Genomic DNA, 26,595 nt, shown 5'->3' with positions numbered 1-26,595 from the left:
TTTGTTTGTCTTTTTTGGGGGTTCATGTATGGAGCGTGCAAGGAGAGAGATTGTTATGAAGAGTTTAGATAAGGGGGGACTGGGTTTCCCAAATTTGAATGTATTTTTCGGCGTGAATATTATGGTGTTTGTACTAGGCGTGATTAGGATGGATGGGAAGTATGCATGTATGTACAGGTTTTTGTTTGGAAATTTCTTGTTTCATTTGAAATGGTGTGAAAGAGATCTTAGGAGCCCAGTGGCTTTTGAGGTTCCTGTGTGGTATGTATGGGTGTACAAATTTTTAGTGAAGTATGAACTGTGTGATGTGGATGTGAGATTGTTAGAAAAGAAGAGAGCTGTATATAAGATGATTGAGTGTAGAGAGATGGAATGTGACATTATTGTTGGACGAGCTCATAGGTTGTCCTTGCCAGATCTTAAATTGGTAAGAGGGGATGATGTGCAGAAAGTATGGAAGAAGGTACGTGCGAATGGTATGACAAATAGGCAGAGTGAGATTGTATGGCAGTCATTGCATGGGCTGTTGCCGGTGAGGGAGTTTCTGAAAAATCGGGGTTTAGTGAGGAGTGAGAAGTGTCCGAGGAGTGGATGTGGTGGGAGTGAGAGTGTGGTGCATTTGTTTTGGAATTGTCAGTATGCTAGAAGTGTGATTGCAGGTCTGGGTCTTTTGTGTAAGGAGCTGTGTGAGGTGAATCTGTTGTCTTTTGAGCTTTTTATGTTTGGATTGGGTATGTGTGGGGAAAAGGAGAGAGTATTGCGGTTGATGATGGCATGTATAAAAGAGGTATTGTGGGATGTGAGGAATATGTATGTGTTTAACCCCTTCATGACCTTGAGATTTTTCGTTTTTCCATGTTCGTTTTTCACTCCCCTCCTTCCCAGAGCCATAACTTTTGTATTTTTCCGTCAATTTGGCCATGTGAGGGCTTATTTTTTTGCGGGATGAGTTGTACTTTTGAACGACATCATTGGTTTTAGCATGTCATGTACTAGAAAACAGTAAAAAAATTCTAAGTGCGGTGAAATTGCATAAAAAGTGCAATCCCACACTTTTTTGTTTGGATTTTTTGCTAGGTTCACTAAATGCTAAAACTGACCTGTCGTTATGATTCTCCAGGTCAGTACGAGTTCATAGACACCTAACATGACTAGGTTATTTTTTAGCTAAGTGGTGAAAAAAAAATCTAAACTTTGCTAAAAAAAAAAAAAAAAAAAATTGTGCCATTTTCCGATACTTGAAGCGTCTCCATTTTTCATGATCTGGGGTCAGTTGAAGGCTTATTTTTTGCGTGCCGAGATGACATTTTTAGGGTGGTTTCACACTTGCGTTTTTTTATATGCATTTTTTGCGTTAAAAAACGCAAAAAAAAAGCATGCGTTTTCCCCCCTATACTTAACATTAAAAACGCATGCATTTTTTTGCATGCCTTTTGCCGCGTTTTTGCACCGCATGCTTCTTTTGTATGCATGCGTTGTGTTGCAGAAATGCAACATGTAGTAATTTTAGCGGTGTTTTTTTGCGGCAAAAAATGCATTGCTGTCTATGTAAACGCATGCGTTTCTAAGCACATGCGTTTATTTGCGTTAAAAACGCATGCGTTTCTATGTTAAAAAACCAGAAAACACAATGATATGCCACCCCCCACCATAAAGGTGATAAAGGGATCCTAACCCTAACCCTAACCCTAAAGGGATCCTAACCCTAACCCTAAAGGGATCCTAACCCTAACCCTACAGGGATCCTAACCCTAACCCTAAAGGGATCCTAACCCTAACCCTAAAGGGATCCTAACCCTAACCCTACCCCTAACCCTAACCCTAAAGCGATCCTAACCCTAACCCTAACCCTACAGGGATCCTAACCCTAACCCTAAAGGGATCCTAACCCTAACCCTACCCCTAACCCTAACTCTAAAGGGATTAGGGTTAGGGTTAGGGTTAGGATCCCTTTAGGGTTAGGGTTAGGGTTAGGGGTAGGGTTAGGGTTAGGGTTAGGATCCCTTTAGGGTTAGGGTTAGTATCCATTTAGGGTTAGGGGTAGGGTTAGGGTTAGGATCCCTTTAGGGTTAGGGTTAGGATCCCTTTAGGGTTAGGGTTAGGGGTAGGGTTAGGGTTAGGGTTAGGATCCCTTTAGGGTTGGGGTTAGGATCCCTTTAGGGTTAGAGTTAGGGTTAGGGTTAGGATCACTTTAGGGTTAGGGTTAGGATCCCTTTAGGGTTAGGGTTAGGATCCCTTTAGGGTTAGGGTTAGGGGTAGGGTTAGGGTTAGGGTTAGGATCCCTTTAGGGTTGGGGTTAGGATCCCTTTAGGGTTAGAGTTAGGGTTAGGGTTAGGATCACTTTAGGGTTAGGGTTAGGATCCCTTTAGGGTTAGGGTTAGGGGTAGGGTTAGGGGTAGGGTTAGGGGTAGGGTTAGGGGTAGGATCCCTACCCCTACCCCTAACCTTAACCCTAGCTATTTATGTTTATAGTGTTTTTTTTTTACTTTATTTAGATGATTGGCAGCTGTCACACATGGAAAAACGCATGTAAACGCGTCAAAACGCCGCATTTTTTACACCACATGCAAAAACGCATGCGTCTAAAAAACGCCCCGTTTGCATGCGTTTACATGCGTTTTTTCACCATGCGTTTTTTTTTCAAGCGCATGCGTTTTAAAACGCAAGTTTGAAACCAGCCTTAATGATAGCATTTTGGTGCAGATACGTTCTTTTGATCGCCCGTTATTGCATTTTAATGCAATGTCGCGGCGACCAAAAAAACGTAATTTTGGCGTTTTGCATTTTTTTCTCGCTACGCCGTTTAGTGATCAGGTTAATGCTTTTTTTTAATTGATAGATCGGGCGATTCTGAGCGCGGCGATACCAAATATGTGTAGATTTGATTTTTTTTTATTCATTTATTTTGATTGGGGCGAAAGGGGGATGATTTAAACTTTTATATTTTTTTAATTTTTTCCACATTTTTTTAACTTTTTTTTTACTTTTGCCATGCTTCAATAGCCTCCATGGGAGGCTAGAAGCTGGCATAGCACGATCGGCTCTGCTACATAGCAGCGATCTGCTGATCGCTGCTATGTAGCTGAAAATCAGGTGTGCTGTGAGCGCCGACCACAAGGTGGCGCTCACAGCTGCCGGGGATCAGCAACCATAGAGGTCTCAAGGACCTCTATGGTTACTATTCTGAAGCATCGCCGACCTCCGATCATGTGACGGGGGTCGGCAATGCGATCATTTCCGGCCGCCCGGCCGGAAGTGGTAGTTAAATGCCGCTGTCTGTGTTTGACAGCGGCATTTAACTAGTTAATAGGTGCGGGCAGATCGCGATTCTGCCCGCGCCTATTACGGGCACATGTCAGCTGTTCAAAACAGCTGACATGTCCCGGCTTTGATGCGGGCTCACCGCGGAGCCCTGCATCAAAGCAGGGGATCTGACCTCGGATGTACTATCCCGTCCGAGGTCAGAAAGGGGTTAAAAGGAAGGATATTGAGGTTAAAAATTGTACAGTTAGGGCCAGAAATATTTGGACAGTGACACAATTTTCGCGATTTGGGCTCTGCATGCCACCACATTGGATTTGAAATGAAACCTCTACAACAGAATTCAAGTGCAGATTGTAACGTTTAATTTGAAGGGTTGAACAAAAATATCTGATAGAAAATGTAGGAATTGTACACATTTCTTTACAAACACTCCACATTTTAGGAGGTCAAAAGTAATTGGACAAATAAACATAACCCAAACAAAATATTTTTATTTTCAATATTTTGTTGCAAATCCTTTGGAGGCAATCACTGCCTTAAGTCTGGAACCCATGGACATCACCAAACGCTGGGTTTCCTCCTTCTTAATGCTTTGCCAGGCCTTTACAGCCGCAGCCTTCAGGTCTTGCTTGTTTGTGGGTCTTTCCGTCTTAAGTCTGGATTTGAGCAAGTGAAATGCATGCTCAATTTGGTTTAGATCTGGAGATTGACTTGGCCATTGCAGAATGTTCCACTTTTTGGCACTCATTAACTCCTGGGTAGCCTTGGCTGTATGCTTGGGGTCATTGTCCATCTGTACTATGAAGCGCCGTCCAATCAACTTTGCAGCATTTGGCTGAATCTGGGCTGAAAGTATATCCCGGTACACTTCAGAATTCATCCGGCTACTCTTGTCTGCTCTTATGTCATCAATAAACACAAGTGACCCAGTGCCATTGAAAGCCATGCATGCCCATGCCATCACGTTGCCTCCACCATGTTTTACAGAGGATGTGGTGTGCCTTGGATCATGTGCCGTTCCCTTTCTTCTCCAAACTTTTTTCTTCCCATCATTCTGGTACAGGTTGATCTTTGTCTCATCTGTCCATAGAATACTTTTCCAGAACTGAGCTGGCTTCATGAGGTGTTTTTCTGCAAATTTAACTCTGGCCTGTCTATTTTTGGTATTGATGAATGGTTTGCATCTAGATGTGAACCCTTTGTATTTACTGTCATGGAGTCTTCTAATTACTGTTGACTTAGAGACAGATACACCTACTTCACTGAGAGTGTTCTGGACTTCAGTTGATGTTGTGAACGGGTTCTTCTTCACCAAATTAAGTATGCGGCGATCATCCACCATTGTTGTCATCCGTGGACGCCCAGGCCTTTTTGAGTTCCCAAGCTCACCAGTCAATTCCTTTTTTCTCAGAATGTACCCAACTGTTGATTTTGCTACTCCAAGCATGTCTGCTATCTCTCTGATGGATTTTTTCTTTTTTTCAGCCTCAGGATGTTCTGCTTCACCTCAATTGAGAGTTCCTTTGACCGCATGTTGTCTGCTCACAGCAACAGCTTCCAAATGCAAAACCACACACCTGAAATCCACCCCTGACCTTTTAACTACTTCATTGATTACAGGTTAACGAGGGAGACGCCTTCAGAGTTAATTGCAGCCCTTAGAGTCCATTGTCCAATTACTTTTGGTCCCTTGAAAAAGAGGACGCTATGCATTACAGAGCTATGATTCCTAAACCCTTTCTCCGATTTGGATGTGCAAACTATCATATTGCAGCTGGGAGTGTGCACTTTCAGCCCATATTATATATATAATTGTATTTCTGAACATGTTTTTGTAAACAGCTAAAATAACAAAACTTGTGTCACTGTCCAAATATTTCTGGCCCTAACTGTATAAGAATCATTTTGGGAAAATTGTATTTTTGCTTTGTGTGTGATCAGAGGAGAAGGGGGGAGGTGGATGCAGAGGGAATTTGGAAAACTAAAAAGTGGAAACATTTTGTTAATGTATCTTGAGGATGTTTTTGGTTGTTAACAATACATTTTGATGTGTTCTCCAATGATGATGGGAATAGCGGTTACGTTGAGTATGTGGCACGCTGTTTTGGGAGTTGAGTTCCATATAGTCGTGGTTACCTGACTGTGGAACTTCCCATCTGAGGGGAAAAAAAAAAAAAATCTGTGTCAGGCCTCGGGGCGCAACAAATACAAAACCATTTCTGGTTATCGCTTCACGGCCTTTTGGCTATGATCGTCGTCGTCGCCGCCGCCCAAGATCAAGTGTAGTATCTGATACGTCTCCTAATTGGAGACCATATAGTAAATGGATTTAAGAGATGGAAAAAGAGCTTGCTCTGTCCACTCCAGGCATTGACCCGTTATTGCGGTATCTTCTCCGGGAACAGTGCACTTCTTCTCTGATACGGCTTCCAAATACAGATTGAATTGAAATCAGCACACGTTGTGTTTTAACCCATTATGTGAATTCTTTTCAGGGTCAAAGTTGCACATTTCAGATGCCAAATGCATTTTGCTAGATTTAACTGGACCAATTGCAACATTTTGCGCGCATTGCATTGTTTGCACCTATGCATGTCAAGCATTGTATTGTGTTCAATATGAAATCTGTTGTGAATTCTGTGGCCAAGCTCCCTCCTGTGGTCGTGAGTGGTACTGCGGCTGGTTCTGTCTATAAGCTTCCTTTGGTGGATGAAAGTGGTACTGTGGCTTCTGAGTTTCCTTCCTCAGGTGATGAGGTTAAGTCGTTAGGTGCTGCTCTATTTAACTCCACCTGGTGCTTTGATCCTGGCCTGCAGTCAATGTTCTAGTATTGGTCTTGCTTCCTCCTGGATCGTTCCTGTGGCCTCTCTATCCTGCATAAGCTAAGTTCTGCTTGTGTTATTTTTTGTTTGCTATATTTTCTGTCCAGCTTGCTATTTTGGTTTTTCTTGCTTGCTGGAAGCTCTGAGACGCAGAGGAAGCACCTCCGTACCGTTAGTCGGTGCGGAGGGTCTTTTTGCCCCTCTGCGTGGTTGTTTGTAGGTTTTTGTGTTGACCGCAAAGCTATCTTTCCTATCCTCGGTCTATTCAGTAAGTCGGGCCTCACTTTGCTAAATCTATTTCATCTCTGTGTTTGTATTTCATCTTTACTCACAGTCATTATATGTGGGGGGCTGCCTTTTCCTTTGGGGAATTTCTCTGAGGCAAGGTAGGCTTATTTTTCTATCTTCAGGGCTAGTTAGTTTCTCAGGCTGTGCCGAGTTGCATAGGGGGCGTTAGGCGCAATCCACGGCTACATTTAGTGTGGTGTGTTAGGATTAGGGATTGCGGTCAGCAGAGTTTCCACGTCTCAGAGCTCGTCCTATGTTTTTTGTAAATGTCAGGTCACCTTGTGTGCTCTGAACTTCACGGTCCATTGTGGTTCTGAATTACCTGTTCATAACAGTACTGGAGGCCCAAAGTACTAATGCTTCTCAATAGAGGGAAAAGAGAAGTTCTGAGACCATTTTTTTTTCTTTGCACTGTGTTCTGTCTTTCTTTTCCCCTATACATCAGGGTGGTTCAGAACACAGGTGTGGACATGGATATTCAGGGTCTGTCCTCATTGATGGATAATCTCACTATAAGAGTACAGAACATTCAACATTTAGTGGTTCAGAATCCTATGTTAGAACCTAAAATTCCTATTCCTGAGTTATTTTCTGGAGATAGAGCTAAATTTTTGAATTTTAAAAATAATTGTAAACTGTTTCTGGCTTTGAAACCCCGTTCCTCTGGTGACCAAGTTCAACAAGTTAAAATCATTATTTCTTTATTACGTGGCGACCCTCAAGACTGGGCATTTTCCCTTGCGCCAGGAGATCCTGCATTATGTAATATTGATGCGTTTTTTCTGGCGCTCGGATTGCTGTACGACGAACCTAATTCAGTGGATCAGGCAGAGAAAAATTTGCTGGCTCTATGTCAGGGTTAGGATGAGATAGAGATTTATTATCAGAAGTTTAGAAAGTGGTCCGTGCTCACTCAATGGAATGAATCTGCGCTGGCAGCTATGTTCAGAAAGGGTCTCTCTGAAGCTCTTAAGGATGTCATGGTGGGATTTCCTATGCCTGCTGGTCTGAATGAGTCTATGTCTTTGGCCATTCAAATCGGTCGACGCTTGCGCGAGCGTAAATCTGTGCACCATTTGGCGGTATTATCTGAGCATAAACCTGAGCCTATGCAGTGCGATAGGACTTTGACCAGAGCTGAAAGGCAAGAACACAGACGTCAGAATGGGCTGTGTTTCTACTGTGGTGATTCCACTCATGCTATCTTTGATTGTCCTAAGCGCACTAAGCGGTTCGCTAGGTCTGCCATCTTTGGTATGGTACAGTCGAAATTTCTTTTGTCCGTTACTTTGATCTGCTCTTTGTCTTCCTATTCTGTCATGGCATTTGTGGATTCAGGCGCTGCCTTGAATTTGATGGACTTGGAGTATGCTAGGCGCTGTGGGTTTGTCTTGGAGCCCTTGCAGTGTCCTATTCCATTGAGAGGAATTGATGCTACGCCTTTGGCCAAGAATAAGCCTCAGTATTGGACCCAGCTGACCATGTGCATGGCTCCTGCGCACCAGGAGGATATTCGCTTTCTGGTGTTGCATAATCTGCATGATGTGGTCGTGTTGGGGTTGCCATGGCTACAAGTCCATAACCCAGTATTAGATTGGAAATCAATGTCTGTGTCCAGCTGGGGTTGTCAGGGGGTACATGGTGATGTTCCATTTCTGTCTATCTCATCATCCACCCCTTCTGAGGTCCCAGAGTTCTTGTCTGATTACCGGGATGTATTCGATGAGCCCAAGTCCAATGCCCTACCTCCGCATAGGGATTGTGATTGTGCTATCGATTTGATTCCTGGTAGTAAGTTTCCTAAGGGTAGACTGTTTAATTTATCTGTACCTGAGCACGACGCTATGCGGAGTTACGTGAAGGAGTCTTTGGAGAAGGGTCATATTCGCCCGTCATCGTCGCCATTGGGAGCGGGTTTCTTTTTTGTGGCCAAGAAGGATAGTTCGCTGAGACCTTGTATTGATTACCGCCTTCTAAATAAAATTACGGTCAAATTTCAGTACCCCTTGCCGCTGCTGTCTGATTTGTTTGCTCGGATTAAGGGGGCTAGTTGGTTCACCAAGATTGATCTTCGTGGTGCGTATAATCTTGTGCGTATCAAACGGGGCGATGAATGGAAAACAGCATTTAATACGCCCAAGAGCCATTTTGAGTACCTGGTTATGCCATTTGGACTTTCTAATGCTCCATCAGTGTTTCAGTCCTTTATGCATGACATCTTCCGAGAGTACCTGGATAAATTCCTGATTGTATACTTGGATGATATTTTGGTCTTCTCGGATGATTGGGAGTCTCATGTGAAGCAGGTCAGAATGGTGTTCCAGGTCCTGCGTGCTAATTCTTTGTTTGTGAAGGGGTCAAAGTGTCTCTTTGGTGTTCAGAAGATTTCATTTTTGGGGTTCATATTTTCTCCTTCTACTATCGAGATGGACCCTGTTAAAGTTCAGGCCATTTATGATTGGACTCAGCCAACGTCTCTGAAGAGCCTGCAGAAGTTCCTGGGCTTTGCTAATTTTTATCGTCGCTTCATCGCTAATTTTTCTAGCATTGCTAAACCGTTGACTGATTTAACCAAGAAGGGTGCTGATGTGGTCAATTGGTCTTCTGCTGCTGTGGAAGCTTTTCAGGAGTTGAAGCGTCGTTTTTCTTCTGCCCCTGTGTTGTGCCAACCAGATGTTTCGCTTCCGTTCCAGGTCGAGGTTGATGCTTCCGAAATTGGAGCAGGGGCTGTTTTGTCGCAGAGAAGTTCTGATTGCTCGGTGATGAAACTATGCGCATTCTTTTCCAGAAAATTTTCGCCTGCTGAGCGAAATTATGATGTTGGCAATCGAGAGTTGCTAGCCATGAAGTGGGCATTCGAGGAGTGGCGTCATTGGCTTGAAGGAGCTAAGAATCGCGTGGTGGTATTGACTGATCACAAAAACTTGACTTATCTCGAGTCTGCCAAACGGTTGAATCCTAGACAGGCTCGTTGGTCGCTGTTTTTCTCCCGTTTTGACTTTGTGGTTTCATACCTTCCGGGCTCTAAAAATGTGAAGGCGGATGCCCTGTCTAGGAGTTTTGTGCCCGATTCTCCGGGTTTGTCTGAGCCGGCGGGTATTCTCAAAGAGGGGGTAATTTTGTCTGCCATCTCCCCTGATTTGCGGCGGGTGCTGCAAAAATTTCAGGCTAATAGACCGGACTGTTGCCCAGCGGAGAAACTGTTTGTCCCTGATAGGTGGACGAATAAAGTTATCTCTGAGGTTCATTGTTCGGTGTTGGCTGGTCATCCTGGAATCTTTGGTACCAGAGATTTGGTGGCTAGATCCTTTTGGTGGCCGTCTCTGTCGCGGGATGTGCGTTCTTTTGTGCCGTCCTGTGGGATTTGTGCTCGGGCTAAGCCCTGCTGTTCTCGTGCCAGTGGGTTGCTTTTGCCCTTGCCAGTCCCGAAGAGGCCTTGGACGCATATCTCTATGGATTTTATTTCGGATCTCCCCGTCTCTCAAAGAATGTCAGTTATTTGGGTGGTTTGTGATCGCTTCTCTAAGATGGTCCATTTGGTGCCCTTGTCTAAATTGCCTTCCTCCTCTGATTTGGTGCCATTGTTTTTTCAGCATGTGGTTCGTTTACATGGCATTCCAGAGAACATCGTTTCTGACAGAGGTTCCCAGTTTGTTTCGAGGTTTTGGCGAGCCTTTTGTGCTAGGATGGGCATTGATTTGTCTTTTTCCTCGGCTTTCCATCCTCAGACTAATGGCCAGACTGAACGAACCAATCAGACCTTGGAAACATATCTGAGATGTTTTGTTTCTGCTGATCAGGATGATTGGGTGTCCTTTTTGCCTTTGGCTGAGTTCGCCCTTAATAATCGGGCCAGCTCGGCTACTTTAGTTTCGCCGTTTTTCTGCAATTCTGGGTTCCACCCTCGTTTCTTTTCAGGGCAGGTTGAGTCTTCGGACTGTCCTGGTGTGGATACTGTGGTGGATAGGTTGCAGCAGATTTGGACTCATGTAGTGGACAATCTGACTTTGTCCCAGGAGAAGGCTCAACGTTTCGCTAACCGCAGGTGCTGTGTGGGTCCCCGACTTCGTGTTGGGGATTTGGTTTGGTTGTCATCTCGTTATATTCCTATGAAGGTTTCCTCTCCTAAATTTAAGCCTCGTTTCATTGGTCCATATAGGATTTCTGAGGTTCTTAATCCTGTGTCTTTTCGTTTGACTCTTCCGGCTTCTTTTTCCATCCATAACGTGTTCCATAGGTCATTGTTGCGGAGATACGTGGCACCTGTGGTTCCATCTATTGATCCTCCTGCTCCGGTTTTGGTTGAAGGGGAATTGGAGTATATTGTGGAGAAGATTTTGGATTCTCGTGTTTCGAGATGGAAACTCCAGTATCTGGTTAAGTGGAAAGGTTATGGTCAGGAAGATAATTCCTGGGTCTTTGCCTCTGATGTCCATGCTGCCGATCTGGTTCGTGCCTTTCATGTGGCTCATCCTGGTCGGCCTGGGGGCCCTGGTGAGGGTTCGGTGACCCCTCCTCAAGGGGGGGTACTGTTGTGAATTCTGTGGCCAAGCTCCCTCCTGTGGTCGTGAGTGGTACTGCGGCTGGTTCTGTCTATAAGCTTCCTTTGGTCGATGAGAGTGGTACTGCGGCTTCTGAGTTTCCTTCCTCAGGTGATGAGGTTAAGTTGTTAGGTGCTGCTCTATTTAACTCCACCTGGTGCTTTGATCCTGGCCTCCAGTCAATGTTCTAGTATTGGTCTTGCTTCCTCCTGGATCGTTCCTGTGGCCTCTCTATCCTGCATATGCTGAGTTCTGCTTGTATTATTTTTTGTTTGCTATATTTTCTGTCCAGCTTGCTATTTTGGTTTTTCTTGCTTGCTGGAAGCTCTGAGACGCAGAGGAAGCACCTCCGTACCGTTAGTCGGTGCGGAGGGTCTTTTTGCCCCTCTGCGTGGTTGTTTGTAGGTTTTTGTGTTGACCGCAAAGCTATCTTTCCTATCCTCGGTCTATTCAGTAAGTCGGGCCTCACTTTGCTAAATCTATTTCATCTCTGTGTTTGTATTTCATCTTTACTCACAGTCATTATATGTGGGGGGCTGCCTTTTCCTTTGGGGAATTTCTCTGAGGCAAGGTAGGCTTATTTTTCTATCTTCATGGCTAGTTAGTTTCTCAGGCTGTGCCGAGTTGCATAGGGAGCGTTAGGCGCAATCCACGGCTACCTCTAGTGTGGTGTGTTAGGATTAGGGATTGCGGTCAGCAGAGTTTCCACGTCTCAGAGCTCGTCCTATGTTTTTTGTAAATGTCAGGTCACCTTGTGTGCTCTGAACTTCAAGGTCCATTGTGGTTCTGAATTACCTGTTCATAACAGAAATCTATCAATCAATCAATCAATAAATCTCTCTTTACTGGTTGCAACCGGTGTGTGAAGATGTGGACACGTATTTGGCCTTTGTTACAGTGTTGCAAATGTATCGTCTGCAAAGTTAGGCCCCTTGCTATCAGTACTTAGTGTTTTAATTTAAGTAACCCAGAAGTAGTTCTGCCAAACATACAACGTTTGTGACAGCATGATTTCTTTTGTAAAACATTGTCTCCCTCTTGTGGACCACTGACTTTTAAATTTGGTGTATATGAATTTTAAAAAAGGAAAAATTGTATCTGTGCTCATCTTGAATACGCTGCCTATCTCCACCTCTGTGAGTATTCTATTGCTTTCTAGCAACCAGGTGCGCTGCCTGCATTAGATAGAATCTGCGCGCGGAACCCTCACGTGTCACAATGGGCCCTTGGCCATGTTCCGGAACCCTCACGTGTCACAATGGGCCCTTGGCCATGGTCCGGAACCCTCACGTGTCACAACGGGCTGGAACCCTCACGTGTCACAATGAGCCCTTGGCCTATAAAAAGCAGTGCGGTGGCAGTCATCTTCAGTCTGCTGCTGGAACAGCGGCGGGCAGCTTGGTGATAGGTAGGCAGCAGGGTCTATACCTGGCATCAGGAGAGCTAAGGGAAGACAGCTGCTCGCTTGTTTGTTTTTTGAATTTCCCTCTCGCCCTCCTCCTGGCACTCAGTAGTAGTGCACATTGGAACAAAGAGGGGGGAGGGTTACAATAGGTGGGGTTATGCAGATTAAAAACGAGGGGCTCACAGCTTGAACAAACAGCAGATCTGCCATTGTGAAGGCGTCCGGTTTGCTAAAATGTCCTCCTCAGGGCAATCTTTTGCTCCATCTCCCCAAAGGGTATCAGTGTTAGGCCTTGGTGTGGCACAAGTGCAAACCATTTCTGGCTATTGCTCCTCAGCCCTCTGGCTAGGATGACGGATGAGTGTCAGGCCTCGGGGGGCGGCACAAGTACAAAACCATTTCTGGTTATCGCTTCTCGGCCTTTTGGCTATGATCGTCGTCGTCGCCGCCGCCCAAGATCAAGTGTAGTATCTGATACGTCTCCTAATTGGAGACCATATAGTAAATGGATTTGGGAGAGGGAAAAAGAGCTTGCTCCGTCCACTCCAGGCATTGACCCGTTATTGCGGTATCTTCTCCGGGAACAGTGCACTCCTTCTCTGATACGGTTTCCAAATACAGATTGAATTGAAATCAGCACACGTTGTGTTTTAACCCATTATGTGAATTCTTTTAAGGGTCAAAGTTGCACATTTCAGATGCCAAATGCATTTTGCTAGATTTAACTGGACCAATTGAAACATTTTGCGCGCATTACATTGTTTGCACTTATGCATGTCAAGCATTGTATTGTGTTCAATATGAAATCTATCAATCAATCTCTCTTTACTGGTTGCAACCGGTGTGTGAAGATGTGGACACGTATTTGGCCTTTGTTACAGTGTTGCAAATGTATCGTCTGCAAAGTTAGGCCCCTTGCTATCAGTACTTAGTGTTATAATTTAAGTAACCCAGAAGTAGTTCTGCCATACGTACCACGTTTGTGACAGCATGATTTTTTTTGTAAAACATTGTCTCCCTCTTGTGGACCACTGACTTTTAAATTTGGTGTATATGTATTTAAAAAAAAGGAAAAATTGTATCTGTGCTCATCTTGAATACGCTGCATATCTCCACCTCTGTGAGTATTCTAATGCTTTCTAGCAACCAGGTGCGCTGCCTGCATTAGATAGAATCTGCGCGCGGAACCCTCACGTGTCACAATGGGCCCTTGGCCATGTTCCGGAACCCTCACGTGTCACAATGGGTCCTTGGCCATGTTCCGGAACCCTCACGTGTCACAACGGGCTGGAACCCTCACGTGTCACAATAAGCCCTTGGCCTATAAAAAGCAGTGCGGTGGCAGTCATCTTCAGTCTGCTGCTGGAACAGCGGCAGGTAGCATGGTGATAGGTAGGCAGCAGGGTCTATACCTGGCATCAGGAGAGCTAAGGGAAGACAGCTGCTCGCTTGTTTGTTTTTTTTAATTTCCCTCTCGCCCTCCTCCTGGCACTCAGTAGTGCACATTGGAACAAAGAGGGGGGAGGGTTACAATAGGTGGGGTTATGCAGATTAAAAACGAGGGGCTCACAGCTTGAACAAACAGCAGATCTGCCATTGTGAAGGCGTTCGGTTTGCTAAAATGTCCTCCTCAGGGCAATCTTTTGCTCCATCTCCCCAAAGGGTATCAGTGTTAGACCTTGGTGCGGCACAAGTGCAAAACCATTTCTGGCTATTGCTTCTCGGCCTTCTGGCTGCGATCTTGTGTCGCGATCAGGGGGTGCGAGTGTTTCCTGGCAGCGTGCTGCTAATTTGCTACTGCGGTATTCGTATCGGCAGTGAAGATTGAGGATGTTCATAAAGAATACCATTCGTGTGGTCGTGGAAGCTGGTGCTAAAAACAACGTGGTGTACGTGGTTCGTGACCTGCTGGAGGGAAAGGCTGGAGCTCATCGGACTGATATTTTCAGTGTGAATGAATTTCACAACCAAGGTATATACGATGTGACCTTTGTGAGTGAGCCTTGTTGTTTAACTGTCTTTGAGTGGCTCAGAAGCCATGATGGTGACCCATGCCTGGAGGGAGTGCGAGTGGAGCCTCTGTTTGGGCTCATGGAGAAAATAGTGACGGTTACCGTGTACAATCCTTACACAGAAGTAAGTCTGCTGGAGCAATTCTTGGCTCGGTACTGCGATTATGTGAAAGGTGGAGACAAACAGAGAAATTGTTTGGGCATATTTAATTGTAAATATGTTTTCCGTGTGAAACTGAGGAAAGACCCAAGTTGTTTGGGAGATTTCACCCATCCCCCGGCGAACTTTTCAGTGGCAGGTCATAGGGGCTTTCTGACATATGCAGGGCAGCCTCTATACTGCAGGAAGTGTTTCCAATTTGGGCACTTACAGAACACATGTGATAAGAGCATGGTTTGCCGTAACTGTAAGCAAGAGGGCCATGCGGCGGCTCAATGTCCGATGCCACGTGAATGTGACCAGTGTGGTAATACAGGGCACCTGTATAAGGACTGTCCATTTGGTGGTTCAAGGAGGCCAACTAGAGAAGGCGGGAGGAGGAAGAAAAGAAACGTGAGGAGGAGCGGATGTTTCGTGTGAAACTAAGGAAAGACCCAAGTTGTTTGGGAGGTTTCGCCCATCCCCCGGCGAACTTTTCAGTAGCAGGTCAAAGGGGCTTTCTGACATATGCAGGGCAGCCTCTGTACTGTAGGAAGTGTTTCCAATTTGGGCACTTACAGAACACCTGTGAGAAGAGCATGGTTTGCAGTAATTGTAAGCAAGAGGGCCATATGGCGGCTCAGTGTCCAATGTCACGTGAGTGTGACCAGTGTGGTAATACAGGGCACCTGTATAAGGACTGTCCATATGGTGGGCCAAGAAGGCCAACTAGAGAGGAGGAGAGGCGGGAGGAGGAAGAAAAGAAACGTGAGGAGCGGAGGCAGGAGGAGGAGAAAAAGAGAGAGGAGGAGGTAAAGAAATGGGAGGAGGAGAGGAAGCGGGAGGAAAGCAAGGCTTCTGCGCAGCAAAGCGCTGAGGTAATTCCGCCCTCTATGATTGAGAGATGGCGGGAGAGGCGGCAGGAGGACAAGGAGGCTGAAAGAAGGAAGGAGGAGCGGGAGGACAAATTATTCTGGAGAGCTGCAAAGCAGGAAGAGCGTGCTATGGGTAATAAAAATAAGAAAAAAAAGGAGGTCCCAGTTACCAAAGCTGAGGAGATGGGATCATTGATGGACTTTGATGTTTCTGAGGTGGAGGAGATGGCTGAGTCTTTGATTCCTGAGTCTGACCCAAGAAACATTGGTGTTTTCTCCTCAGAAGAGGAGCCTGGAGGTAGAAAGTGTCCCAGGGAGGGTGGTGGGGAAATCCATGATTTTGAGGTTCCTGAAGGAGGAGCGCCCCAGAGGAAGGTTGGGCGGAAGAAGACACGTGTGGAGGAGTGTATGGAGGTCAGCGGCTCTGAAAGCTGCTCAGCGCAGATGGTGGAGGAGGACAGTTGGCGATACTGCATAGTTATGTGCTATTGTTTCAGTAGCTAGGTGTTTTTTTATGTATATAGCAGTTGCCTTTACAAATGGTGTTTTGTTTTTTTGTTTTCTTCCATGTAAGTTGTGTAATGTCCTGTTTGTAGGTTGTTTTTTTTAGTATTTTTGTTCCTGTGTATGTTATGGGTTTTGCAATCATATCACAGAATGTGAGGGTTTTTAAAAACAGGTTGCGGCGGGTGGCCATTTTGGATTTTTTTGCAACCCAAAATGCAGGAATTTTTTGTCTGCAGGAGTGTGGGATTGTGGATGATGTGAAGGGGAGTGAATGGCCTCATGGTGCGTCTGTGTGGTCAGGGAGTGCCTGTAATAAAAATGATGGTGTGGGTTTTTTGGTGAAGGGAAATGATGAGAGTTTGTGTGACTATATGGTGATTGAGGTTGGGAGGTGTGTGTTGGCAAATTTTGAATTTAGAAATGTTCGTTTTTGTGTTATTAATGTATATGCTCCTGTGGAAAAACAGGAGCGTAAAGTTTTATTTGAAAAAATTAAGTTTTTTATTCCAGGAAGAGTACCTGTTGTGATAGTGGGTGATATGAACTGTGATGTGGGAAGTGTGAATGTGGATGTGTCAGGGAAAGTGTTAATGGATATGGTGAGTGATTTTGGTTTAAAGGATATGCAGCGTGCATGCAAGATAACTCCGTTGTTAAATACGTTTTTTTCTGACAGTGGGAGGGTGGCGTCTAGATTGGACTATTGTTTTGTTTCAAAAAATCTGATTCCTGTTAGTTATGCACAGGAGAGTGTGGTTTTTTCGGATCATGTGTGTATGAAGTGTGAATTGGATTTGCATGTTAATGAAGTGGCTGGGAAAGGTGTGTGGAAGTTGAATGTGAGCTTGCTGGAAGGATGGGGTGTGAGAGAGGAGTATGAAAGACATTATGCAGAATGGTGTGGGTGCAGGAGTGATTTCAGAAATGTGTGTGAATGGTGGGATTGGGTTAAATGGAAAACCAAGAGTTTTTTTTTTAAAAACTCGGGTACAAGTGTGCGGCTGTAAAGAGAGAAAGGTTTGTTTTCTTAAATGCAAGATTGAGTGTGTTGTATAAGTTGAGGGCCGGAGGGATGGATGTGAGTGAAGATTTAGTGAAAGTGAAAAAAGAAGTGAATGATTTTTTGTTAGAAAGAGGGAGGAGTATTGTGTATAGGGCCAAGATATAAAATTTGGAGAAGAATGAGAAGTGTTCGCGTTTTTTCTTTAAAAAAGTTTTTGGGAAGAGGCAGAGTATGAGTGTTTTGAATGGGATGGATGGAAATGAAGTGAGTGGTGCGGACTTGTGTGAGGAAGTGGCAAAGTTTTATGATGATTTGTATGCTGTGAAATGGAGGGATGAAGGTTTGGAGAGTGAGGTGCTGAGTGTTTTGGAAAATAGTTTGAATAAGATAGAAAGGGAAAGTGTGATGGGTGATGTGACGGGTGAAGAAGTATGGAAGGTGGTGTGTAGCATGGCGTTGAATAAAACACCGGGGGAGGATGGTTTACCAGTGGAATTTTATCGTGTGATGTGGGATGTGATTGGGAAGGATTTTGTGGATGTATGTAAGTATATGTGGGCGAATGCAGAGGTGGCAAATGGTATGCGTGCAGGGGTGGTGGTGTTATTGCCAAAAAAAGGTGATTTGAAAAATCTTAAAAATTGGAGGCCGATTACATTGCTAAATTGTGATTATAAGATTTATGCGAAACTTTTGGCTAACAGGATGCGTGGCGTGGTTGGGAGTGTGGTGGGTGAGGAGCAATGTTGTGCGGTGCCTGGAAGATGAATACATGGAAGCTTGTGTATGTTGAGAGATTGTTTGTGGGACTGCATGAATCATAAGAAGGGGGTGTATGTGTTGAGTTTGGATTTTGAGAAGGCGTATGATAGATTGGCGCATGGTTTTTTGTTTAGTGTTTTGGTGAAGATGGGTTTTCCTTCTGAGTTTGTTGAGAGAGTGAGAAGTTTGTATAAGAACATTTATAGTTGTGTGTTGTTGAATGGAAATGTGGGGAGGAGAGTAAATGTATTTTCGGGTGTTCGGCAGGGGTGCCCTTTGTCCCCTATTGTATTTATTTGCGCAATTGAGCCTTTGTTATGTCTGTTAAGAAAAGATAAGGTGATTCGGGGTGTGCAAGTACCGGGGGGTGGGGGGAGAGAGTGGAAGATGAGTGGCTATATGGATGATGTGTGTGTGCTGTGTGATTCAGAGTGTTCGGTACGGCGTGTGAAGTTGTTGGTTTTTTGTGGAGCATCTGCTTTTAAAGTGAATTGGGAGAAGAGTGAGTGTAAGAATTTTGGGGGGGAGGAGTCTGAGCGATGATGCTGGAGTGAATGTGGTGAGTGGACCGATAAAGGTTTTGGATGTGAAATTTTCAGAGAAATTGGATGGAGAGGAAAGCTGGGTGGATGTGAGAGAGAGAGTGGAGCGTAAGTTAAATTTTTGGAATTTGAGGGATCTTACGTTTTTTGGTAAAATTTTAGTTATTAAGAGTGTTGTGTTACCTATTTTTTTGTATGTTGCGATGGTTTTTCCACCAAGCTACATGTGTATTAGAAGATTAAATAGGGTTTTGTTTGTCTTTTTTTGGGGTTCATGTATGGAGCGTGCAAGGAGAGAAATTGTTATGAAGAGTTTGGATAAGGGGGGACTGGGTTTCCCAAATTTGAATGTATTTTTCGGCGTGAATATTATGGTGTTTGTATTAGGCGTGATTAGGATGGATGGGAAGTATGCATGTATGTGCAGGTTTTTGTTTGGAAATTTCTTGTTGCGTTTGAAATGGCGTGAAAGAGATCTTAGGAGCCCAGTGGCTTTTGAGGTTCCTGTGTGGTATGTGTGGGTTTACAAATTTTTAGTGAAGTATGAACTGTGTGATGTGGATGTGAGATTGTTAGAAAAGAAGAAAGCTGTATATAGGATGATTGAGTGTAGAGAGATGGAATGTGACATTATTGTTGGACGAGCTCATAGGTTGTCCTTGCCAGATCTTAAATTGGTAAGAGGGGATGATGTGCAGAAAGTATGGAAGAAGGTACGTATGAATGGTATGACAAATAGGCAGAGTGAGATTGTATGGCAGTCATTGCATGGGCTGTTACCGGTGAGGGAGTTTCTGAAAAATCGGGGTTTAGTGAGGAGTGAGAAGTGTCCGAGGAGTGGATGTGGTGGGAGTATTTGTTTTGGAATTGTCAGTATGCTAGAAGTGTGATTGCAGGTCTGGGTCGTTTGTGTAAGGAGCTGTGTGAGGTGAATCTGTTATCTTTTGAGCTTTTTATGTTTGGATTGGGTATGTGTGGGGAAAAGGAGAGAGTATTGTGGTTGATGATGGCATGTATAAAAGAGGTATTGTGGGATGTGAGGAATATGTATGTGTTTAAAAGGAAGGATATTGAAGTTAAAAATTGTATAAGAATCATTTTGGGAAAATTGTATTTTTGCTTTGTGTGTGACCAGAGGAGGAGAGGGGAGGTGGATGCAGAGGGAATTTGGAAAACTAAAAAGTGGAAACATTTTGTTTAATGTATCTTGAGACTTTTTTTGGTTGTTAACAATACATTTTGTTGTGTTTTCCAATGATGATGGGAATGGCGGTTACATTGAGTATGTGGCACGCTGTTTTGGGAGCTGAGTTCCATATAGTTTTGGAAATCTGACTGTGGAACTTCCCATCTGAGGGGAAAAAAAAAAAAATGAGTGTCAGGCCTCGGGGGGGCGGCACAAGTACAAAACCATTTCTGGTTATCGCTTCTCGGCCTTTAGGCTATGATCGTCGTCGTCGTCTCCGCTGCCCAAGATCAAGTGTAGTATCTGATACGTCTCCTAATTGGAGACCATATAGTAAATGGATTTGGGAGAGGGAAAAAGAGCTTGCTCTGTCCACTCCAGGCATTGACCCGTTATTGCGGTATCTTCTCCGGGAACAGTGCACTCCTTCTCTGATACGGCTTCCAAATACAGATTGAATTGAAATCAGCACACATTGTGTTTTAACCCATTATGTGAATTCTTTTCAGGGTCAAAGTTGCACATTTCAGATGCCAAATGCATTTTGCTAGATTTAACTGGACCAATTGCAACATTTTGCGCGCATTGCATTGTTTGCACCTATGCATGTCAAGCATTGTATTGTGTTCAATATGAAATCTATCAATCAATCAATCTCTCTTTACTGGTTGCAACCGGTGTGTGAAGATGTGGACACGTATTTGGCCTTTGTTACAGTGTTGCAAATGTATCGTCTGCAAAGTTAGGCCCCTTGCTATCAGTACTTAGTGTTATAATATAAGTAACCCAGAAGTAGTTCTGCCATACGTACCACGTTTGTGACAGCATGATTTCTTTTGTAAAACATTGTCTCCCTCTTGTGGACCACTGACTTTTAAATTTGGTGTATATGTATTTTAAAAAAGGAAAAATTGTATCTGTGCTCATCTTGAATACGCTGCCTATCTCCACCTCTGTGAGTATTCTAATGCTTTCTAGCAACCAGGTGCGCTGCCTGCATTAGATAGAATCTGCGCGCGGAACCCTCACGTGTCACAATGGGCCCTTGGCCATGTTCCGGAACCCTCACGTGTCACAATGGGCCCTTGGCTATGGTCCGGAACCCTCAAGTGTCACAACGGGCTGGAACCCTCACGTGTCACAATGGGCCCTTATCCTATAAAAAGCAGTGCGGTGGCAGTCATCTTCAGTCTGCTGCTGGAACAGCGGCGGGCAGCATGGTGATAGGTAGGCAGCAGGGTCTATACCTGGCATCAGGAGAGCTAAGGGAAGACAACTGCTCGCTTGTTTGTTTTTTGAATTTCCCTCTCGCCCTCCTCCTTGCACTCAGTAGTAGTGCACATTAGAACAAAGAGGGGGGAGGGTTACAATAGGTGGGGTTATGCAGATTAAAAATGAGGGGCTCACAGCTTGAACAAACAACAGATCTGCCATTGTGAAGGCGTCCGGTTTGCTAAAATGTCCTCCGGTTTGCTAAAATGTCCTCCTCAGGGCAATCTTTTGCTCCATCTCCCCAAAGGGTATCAGTGTTAGACCTTGGTGCGGCACAAGTGCAAAACCATTTCTGGCTATTGCTTCTCGGCCTTCTGGCTTGGATGACGGATGAGTGTCAGGCATCGGGGGGCGGCCGCGGCGGCGGCACAAGTACAAAACCATTTCTGGTTATCGCTTCTCGGCCTTTTGGCTATGATCGTCGCCGCCGCCTAAGATCAAGTGTAGTATCTGATACGTCTCCTAATTGGAGACCATATAGTAAATGGATTAGGGAGAGGGAAAAAGAGCTTGCTCTGTCCACTCCAGGCATTGACCCGTTATTGCGGTATCTTCTCCGGGAACAGTGCACTCCTTCTCTGATACGGCTTCCAAATACAGATTGAATTGAAATCAGCACACGTTGTGTTTTAACCCATTATGTGAATTCTTTTCAGGGTCAAAGTTGCCAAATGCATTTTGCTAGATTTAACTGGACCAATTGCAACATTTTGCGCGCATTGCATTGTTTGCACCTATGCATGTCAAGCATTGTATTGTGTTCAATATGAAATCAATCAATCAATCTCTCTTTACTGGTTGCAACCGGTGTGTGAAGATGTGGACACGTATTTGGCCTTTGTTACAGTGTTGCAAATGTATCGTCTGCAAAGTTAGGCCCCTTGCTATCAGTACTTAGTGTTATAATTTAAGTAACCCAGAAGTAGTTCTGCCATACGTACCACGTTTGTGACAGCATGATTTCTTTTGTAAAACATTGTCTCCCTCTTGTGGACCACTGACTTTTAAATTTGGTGTATATGTATTTTAAAAAAGGAAAAATTGTATCTGTGCTCATCTTGAATACGCTGCCTATCTCCACCTCTGTGAGTATTCTATTGCTTTCTAGCAACCAGGTGCGCTGCCTGCATTAGATAGAATCTGCGCGCGGAACCCTCACGTGTCACAATGGGCCCTTGGCCATGTTCCGGAACCCTCACGTGTCACAATGGGCCCTTGGCTATGGTCCGGAACCCTCACGTGTCACAATGGGCCCTTATCCTATAAAAAGCAGTGCGGTGGCAGTCATCTTCAGTCTGCTGCTGGAACAGCGGCGGGCAGCATGGTGATAGGTAGGCAGCAGGGTCTATACCTGGCATCAGGAGAGCTAAGGGAAGACAGCTGCTCGCTTGTTTGTTTTTTGAATTTCCCTCTCGCCCTCCTCCTTGCACTCAGTAGTAGTGCACATTAGAACAAAGAGGGGGGAGGGTTACAATAGGTGGGGTTATGCAGATCAAAAATGAGGGGCTCACAGCTTGAACAAACAACAGATCTGCCATTGTGAAGGCGTCCGGTTTGCTAAAATGTCCTCCGGTTTGCTAAAATGTCCTCCTCAGGGCAATCTTTTGCTCCATCTCCCCAAAGGGTATCAGTGTTAGACCTTGGTGCGGCACAAGTACAAAACCATTTCTGGTTATCGCTTCTCGGCCTTTTGGCTATGATCGTCGCTGCTGCCTAAGATCAAGTGTAGTATCTGATACGTCTCCTAATTGGAGACCATATAGTAAATGGATTTGGGAGAGGGAAAAAGAGCTTGCTCTGTCCACTCCAGGCATTGACCCGTTATTGCGGTATCTTCTCCGGGAACAGTGCACTCCTTCTCTGATACGGCTTCCAAATACAGATTGAATTGAAATCAGCACACGTTGTGTTTTAACCCATTATGTGAATTCTTTTCAGGGTCAAAGTTGCACATTTCAGATGCCAAATGCATTTTGCTAGATTTAACTGGACCAATTGCAACATTTTGCGCGCATTGCATTGTTTGCACCTATGCATGTCAAGCATTGTATTGTGTTCAATATGAAATCTATCAATCAATCAATCTCTCTTTACTGGTTGCAACCGGTGTGTGAAGATGTGGACACGTATTTGGCCTTTGTTACAGTGTTGCAAATGTATCGTCTGCAAAGTTAGGCCCCTTGCTATCAGTACTTAGTGTTTTAATTTAAGTAACAACCCAGCATAGCCAGCCACTAGACTCTAAAACTTAACATTTAATATGTATACCTCTAAAATTATGTGTACTTTAAAAACAATTAGGTGCTCATGTTTAAAGATTCTTGTGCTTATTGAGAGCACGGCAGTCCCTTATCCTCACATGGAGGACGTCGCTGAATGAGGTTATGTCTGCCACTGCAGAATACCTCCATTAACCTGGACATTGGGAAGAGAAAGAGGACATATCATCCAGGGTGGTTATACTAACCAAAGGGCTTCATTAAGTAGGCTCAAACTTGGGGACTGCCCTTGTTAGGGCGGGAGTCTTATACACGGGGCACGACAGGGAAGATAGCTTTAAACCCTTCCCCCCCACCTACCTATATTTTTTTTTTTTTTTTTTTTCTTTTCTTCTCCCCCCCATTGGAAAAGGTTTATTGGTCTCCATCCCATGCCGTGCTCTCAATAAGCACAAGAATCTACAACAAGAAGAGAGACAGCAATTGGGTGAGATCATGCCATTTTTCTTGTCTAGTGCACGTTTAAACATGAGCACCTAATTGTTTTTAAAGTACACATAATTTTAGAGGTATACATATTAAATGTTAAGTTTTAGAGTCTAGTGGCTGGCTATGCTGGGTTGTTAGTTAAAAGTGGTCAGACGTGATTAGGAACGATACGTTCTGGTTTCTTTCTTTTTTCCTGCTGAATTCATTTAATTTAAGTAACCCAGAAGTAGTTCTGCCATACGTACCACGTTTGTGACAGCATGATTTCTTTTGTAAAACATTGTCTCCCTCTTGTGGACCACTGACTTTTAAATTTGGTGTATATGTATTTAAAAAAAAAAAAAAAAGGAAAAATTGTATCTGTGCTGATCTTGAATACGCTGCCTATCTCCACCTCTGTGAGTATTCTAATGCTTTCTAGCAACCAGGTGCGCTGCCTGCATTAGATAGAATCTGCGCACGGAACTCTCACGTGTCACAATGGGCCCTTGGCCATGGTCCGGAACCCTCACGTGTCACAATGGGCTGGAACCCTCACGTGTCACAATGGGCCCTTGGCTATGGTCCGGAACCCTCACGTGTCACAACGGGCTGGAACCTTCACGTGTCACAATGGGCCCTTATCCTATAAAAAGCAGTGCGGTGGCAGTCATCTTCAGTCTGCTGCTGGAACAGCGGCGGGCAGCATGGTGATAGGTAGGCAGCAGGGTCTATACCTGGCATCAGGAGAGCTAAGGGAAGACAGCTGCTCGCTTGTTTGTTTTTTGAATTTCCCTCTTGCCCTCCTCCTTGCACTCAGTAGTAGTGCACATTAGAACAAAGAGGGGGGAGGGTTACAATAGGTGGGGTTATGCAGATTAAAAATGAGGGTCTCACAGCTTGAACAAACAGCAGATCTGCCATTGTGAAGGCGTCCGGTTTGCTAAAATGTCCTCCGGTTTGCTAAAATGTCCTCCTCAGGGCAATCTTTTGCTCCATCTCCCCAAAGGGTATCAGTGTTAGACCTTGGTGCGGCACAAGTGCAAAACCATTTCTGGTTATCGCTTCTTGGTCTTTTGGCTTTGATTGTCGTCGTCGTCGCCGCCGCCTAAGATCAAGTGTAGTATCTGATACGTCTTCTAATTGGAGACCATATAGTAAATGGATTAGGGAGAGGGAAAAAGAGCTTGCTCTGTCCACTCCAGGCATTGACCCGTTATTGCGGTATCTTCTCCGGGAACAGTGCACTCCTTCTCTGATACGGCTTCCAAATACCAGATTCCAGATTGAATTGAAATCAGCACACGTTGTGTTTTAACCCATTATGTGAATTCTTTTCAGGGTCAAAGTTGCACATTTCAAATGCCAAATGCATTTTGCTAGATTTAACTGGACCAATTGCAACATTTTGCGCGCATTGCATTGTTTGCACCTATGCATGTCAAGCATTGTATTGTGTTCAATATGAAATCTATCAATCAATCAATCTCTCTTTACTGGTTGCAACCGGTGTGTGAAGATGTGGACACGTATTTGGCCTTTGTTACAGTGTTGCAAATGTATCGTCTGCAAAGTTAGGCCCCTTGCTATCAGTACTTAGTGTTTTAATTTAAGTAACCCAGAAGTAGTTCTGCCATACGTACCACGTTTGTGACAGCATGATTTCTTTTGTAAAACATTGTCTCCCTCTTGTGGACCACTGACTTTTAAATTTGGTGTATATGTATTTTAAAAAAGGAAAAATTGTATCTGTGCTCATCTTGAATACGCTGCCTATCTCCACCTCTGTGAGTATTCTATTGCTTTCTAGCAACCAGGTGTGCTGCCTGCACTAGATAGAATCTGCGCACGGAACTCTCACATGTCACAATGGGCCCTTGGCCATGTTCCGGATCCCTCACGTGTCACAATGGGCCCTTGGCTATGGTCCGGAACCCTCACGTGTCACAACGGGCTGGAACCCTCACGTGTCACAATGGGCCCTTATCCTATAAAAAGCAGTGCGGTGGCAGTCATCTTCAGTCTGCTGCTGGAACAGCGGCGTTCAGCATGGTGATAGGTAGGCAGCAGGGTCTATACCTGGCATCAGGAGAGCTAAGGGAAGACAGCTGCGCGCTTGTTTGTTTTTTGAATTTCCCTCTCGCCCTCCTCCTTGCACTCAGTAGTAGTGCACATTAGAACAAAGAGGGGGGAGGGTTACAATAGGTGGGGTTATGCAGATTAAAAATGAGGGGCTCACGGTTTGAACAAACAGCAGATCTGCCATTGTGAAGGCGTCCGGTTTGCTAAAATGTCCTCCGGTTTGCTAAAATGTCCTCCTCAGGGCAATCTTTTGCTCCATCTCCCCAAAGGGTATCAGTGTTAGACCTTGGTGCGGCACAAGTGCAAAACCATTTCTGGCTATTGCTTCTCGGCCTTCTGGCTAGGATGACTGATGTGTGTCAGGCCTCGGGGGCAGCGGCGGCACAAGTACAAAACCATTTCTGGTTATCGCTTCTCGGACTTTTGGCTATGATCGTCGTCTCCGCCGCCTAAGATCAAGTGTAGTATCTGATACATCTCTTAATTGGAGACCATATAGTAAATGGATTTGGGAGAGGAAAAAGAGCTTGCTCTGTCCACTCCAGGCATTGACCCGTTATTGCGGTATCTTCTCCGGGAACAGTGCACTCCTTCTCTGATACGGCTTCCAAATACAGATTGAATTGAAATCAGCACACGTTGTGTTTTAACCCATTATGTGAATTCTTTTCAGGGTCAAAGTTGCACATTTCAGATGCCAAATGCATTTTGCTAGATTTAACTGGACCAATTGCAACATTTTGCGCGCATTGCATTGTTTGCACCTATGCATGTCAAGCATTGTATTGCGTTCAATATGAAATCTATCAATCAATCTCTCTTTATTGGTTGCAACCAGTGTGTGAAGATGTGGACACGTATTTGGCCTTTGTTACAGTGTTGCAAATATATCATCTGCAAAGTTAGGCCCCTTGCTATCAGTACTTAGTGTTTTAATTTAAGTAACCCAGAAGTAGTTCTGCCATACATACCACGTTTGTTACAGCATGATTTCTTTTGTAAAACATTGTCTCCCTCTTGTGGTCGACTGACTTTTAAATTTAGTGTATATGTATTTAAAAAAAAAAAAAAAAAAAATGGAAAAATTGTATCTGTGCTGATCTTGAATACGCTGCCTATCTCCACCTCTGTGAGTATTCTAATGCTTTCTAGCAACCAGGTGCGCTGCCTGCATTAGATAGAATCTGCGCGCGGAACCCTCACGTGTC

The 26,595-nt window shown here is 44.5% G+C and overlaps 7 non-coding genes across 7 annotated transcripts; all 7 read left to right on the top strand.

Moving 5' to 3' along the window:
• Positions 1–5,489: 5,489 nt before the first annotated feature.
• LOC138643754 (U2 spliceosomal RNA) lies at positions 5,490–5,679 on the top strand. Its single transcript, XR_011314272.1, has one exon. It is a non-coding gene; the product is annotated as a U2 spliceosomal RNA (small nuclear RNA).
• Positions 5,680–12,727: 7,048 nt separating this feature from the next.
• On the top strand, positions 12,728–12,917 carry LOC138643739 (U2 spliceosomal RNA). Its single transcript, XR_011314260.1, has one exon. It is a non-coding gene; the product is annotated as a U2 spliceosomal RNA (small nuclear RNA).
• Positions 12,918–19,582: 6,665 nt separating this feature from the next.
• LOC138643735 (U2 spliceosomal RNA) lies at positions 19,583–19,775 on the top strand. The gene has a single exon (XR_011314256.1). It is a non-coding gene; the product is annotated as a U2 spliceosomal RNA (small nuclear RNA).
• A 1,235-nt stretch (positions 19,776–21,010) lies between these two features.
• On the top strand, positions 21,011–21,194 carry LOC138643732 (U2 spliceosomal RNA). The gene has a single exon (XR_011314253.1). It is a non-coding gene; the product is annotated as a U2 spliceosomal RNA (small nuclear RNA).
• Positions 21,195–22,292: 1,098 nt separating this feature from the next.
• On the top strand, positions 22,293–22,476 carry LOC138643731 (U2 spliceosomal RNA). The gene has a single exon (XR_011314252.1). It is a non-coding gene; the product is annotated as a U2 spliceosomal RNA (small nuclear RNA).
• A 1,889-nt stretch (positions 22,477–24,365) lies between these two features.
• LOC138643737 (U2 spliceosomal RNA) lies at positions 24,366–24,558 on the top strand. Its single transcript, XR_011314258.1, has one exon. It is a non-coding gene; the product is annotated as a U2 spliceosomal RNA (small nuclear RNA).
• A 1,236-nt stretch (positions 24,559–25,794) lies between these two features.
• On the top strand, positions 25,795–25,980 carry LOC138643743 (U2 spliceosomal RNA). Its single transcript, XR_011314264.1, has one exon. It is a non-coding gene; the product is annotated as a U2 spliceosomal RNA (small nuclear RNA).
• Positions 25,981–26,595: the final 615 nt, after the last annotated feature.

This window comes from Ranitomeya imitator, chromosome 6 (genome assembly GCF_032444005.1).
Source record: "Ranitomeya imitator isolate aRanImi1 chromosome 6, aRanImi1.pri, whole genome shotgun sequence".
Classification (NCBI taxonomy): Eukaryota; Metazoa; Chordata; class Amphibia; order Anura; family Dendrobatidae; genus Ranitomeya; species Ranitomeya imitator.
The sequence above is the reverse complement of the archived record's forward strand: the minus strand, read 5'-3'. Positions and strand labels throughout refer to the sequence as shown.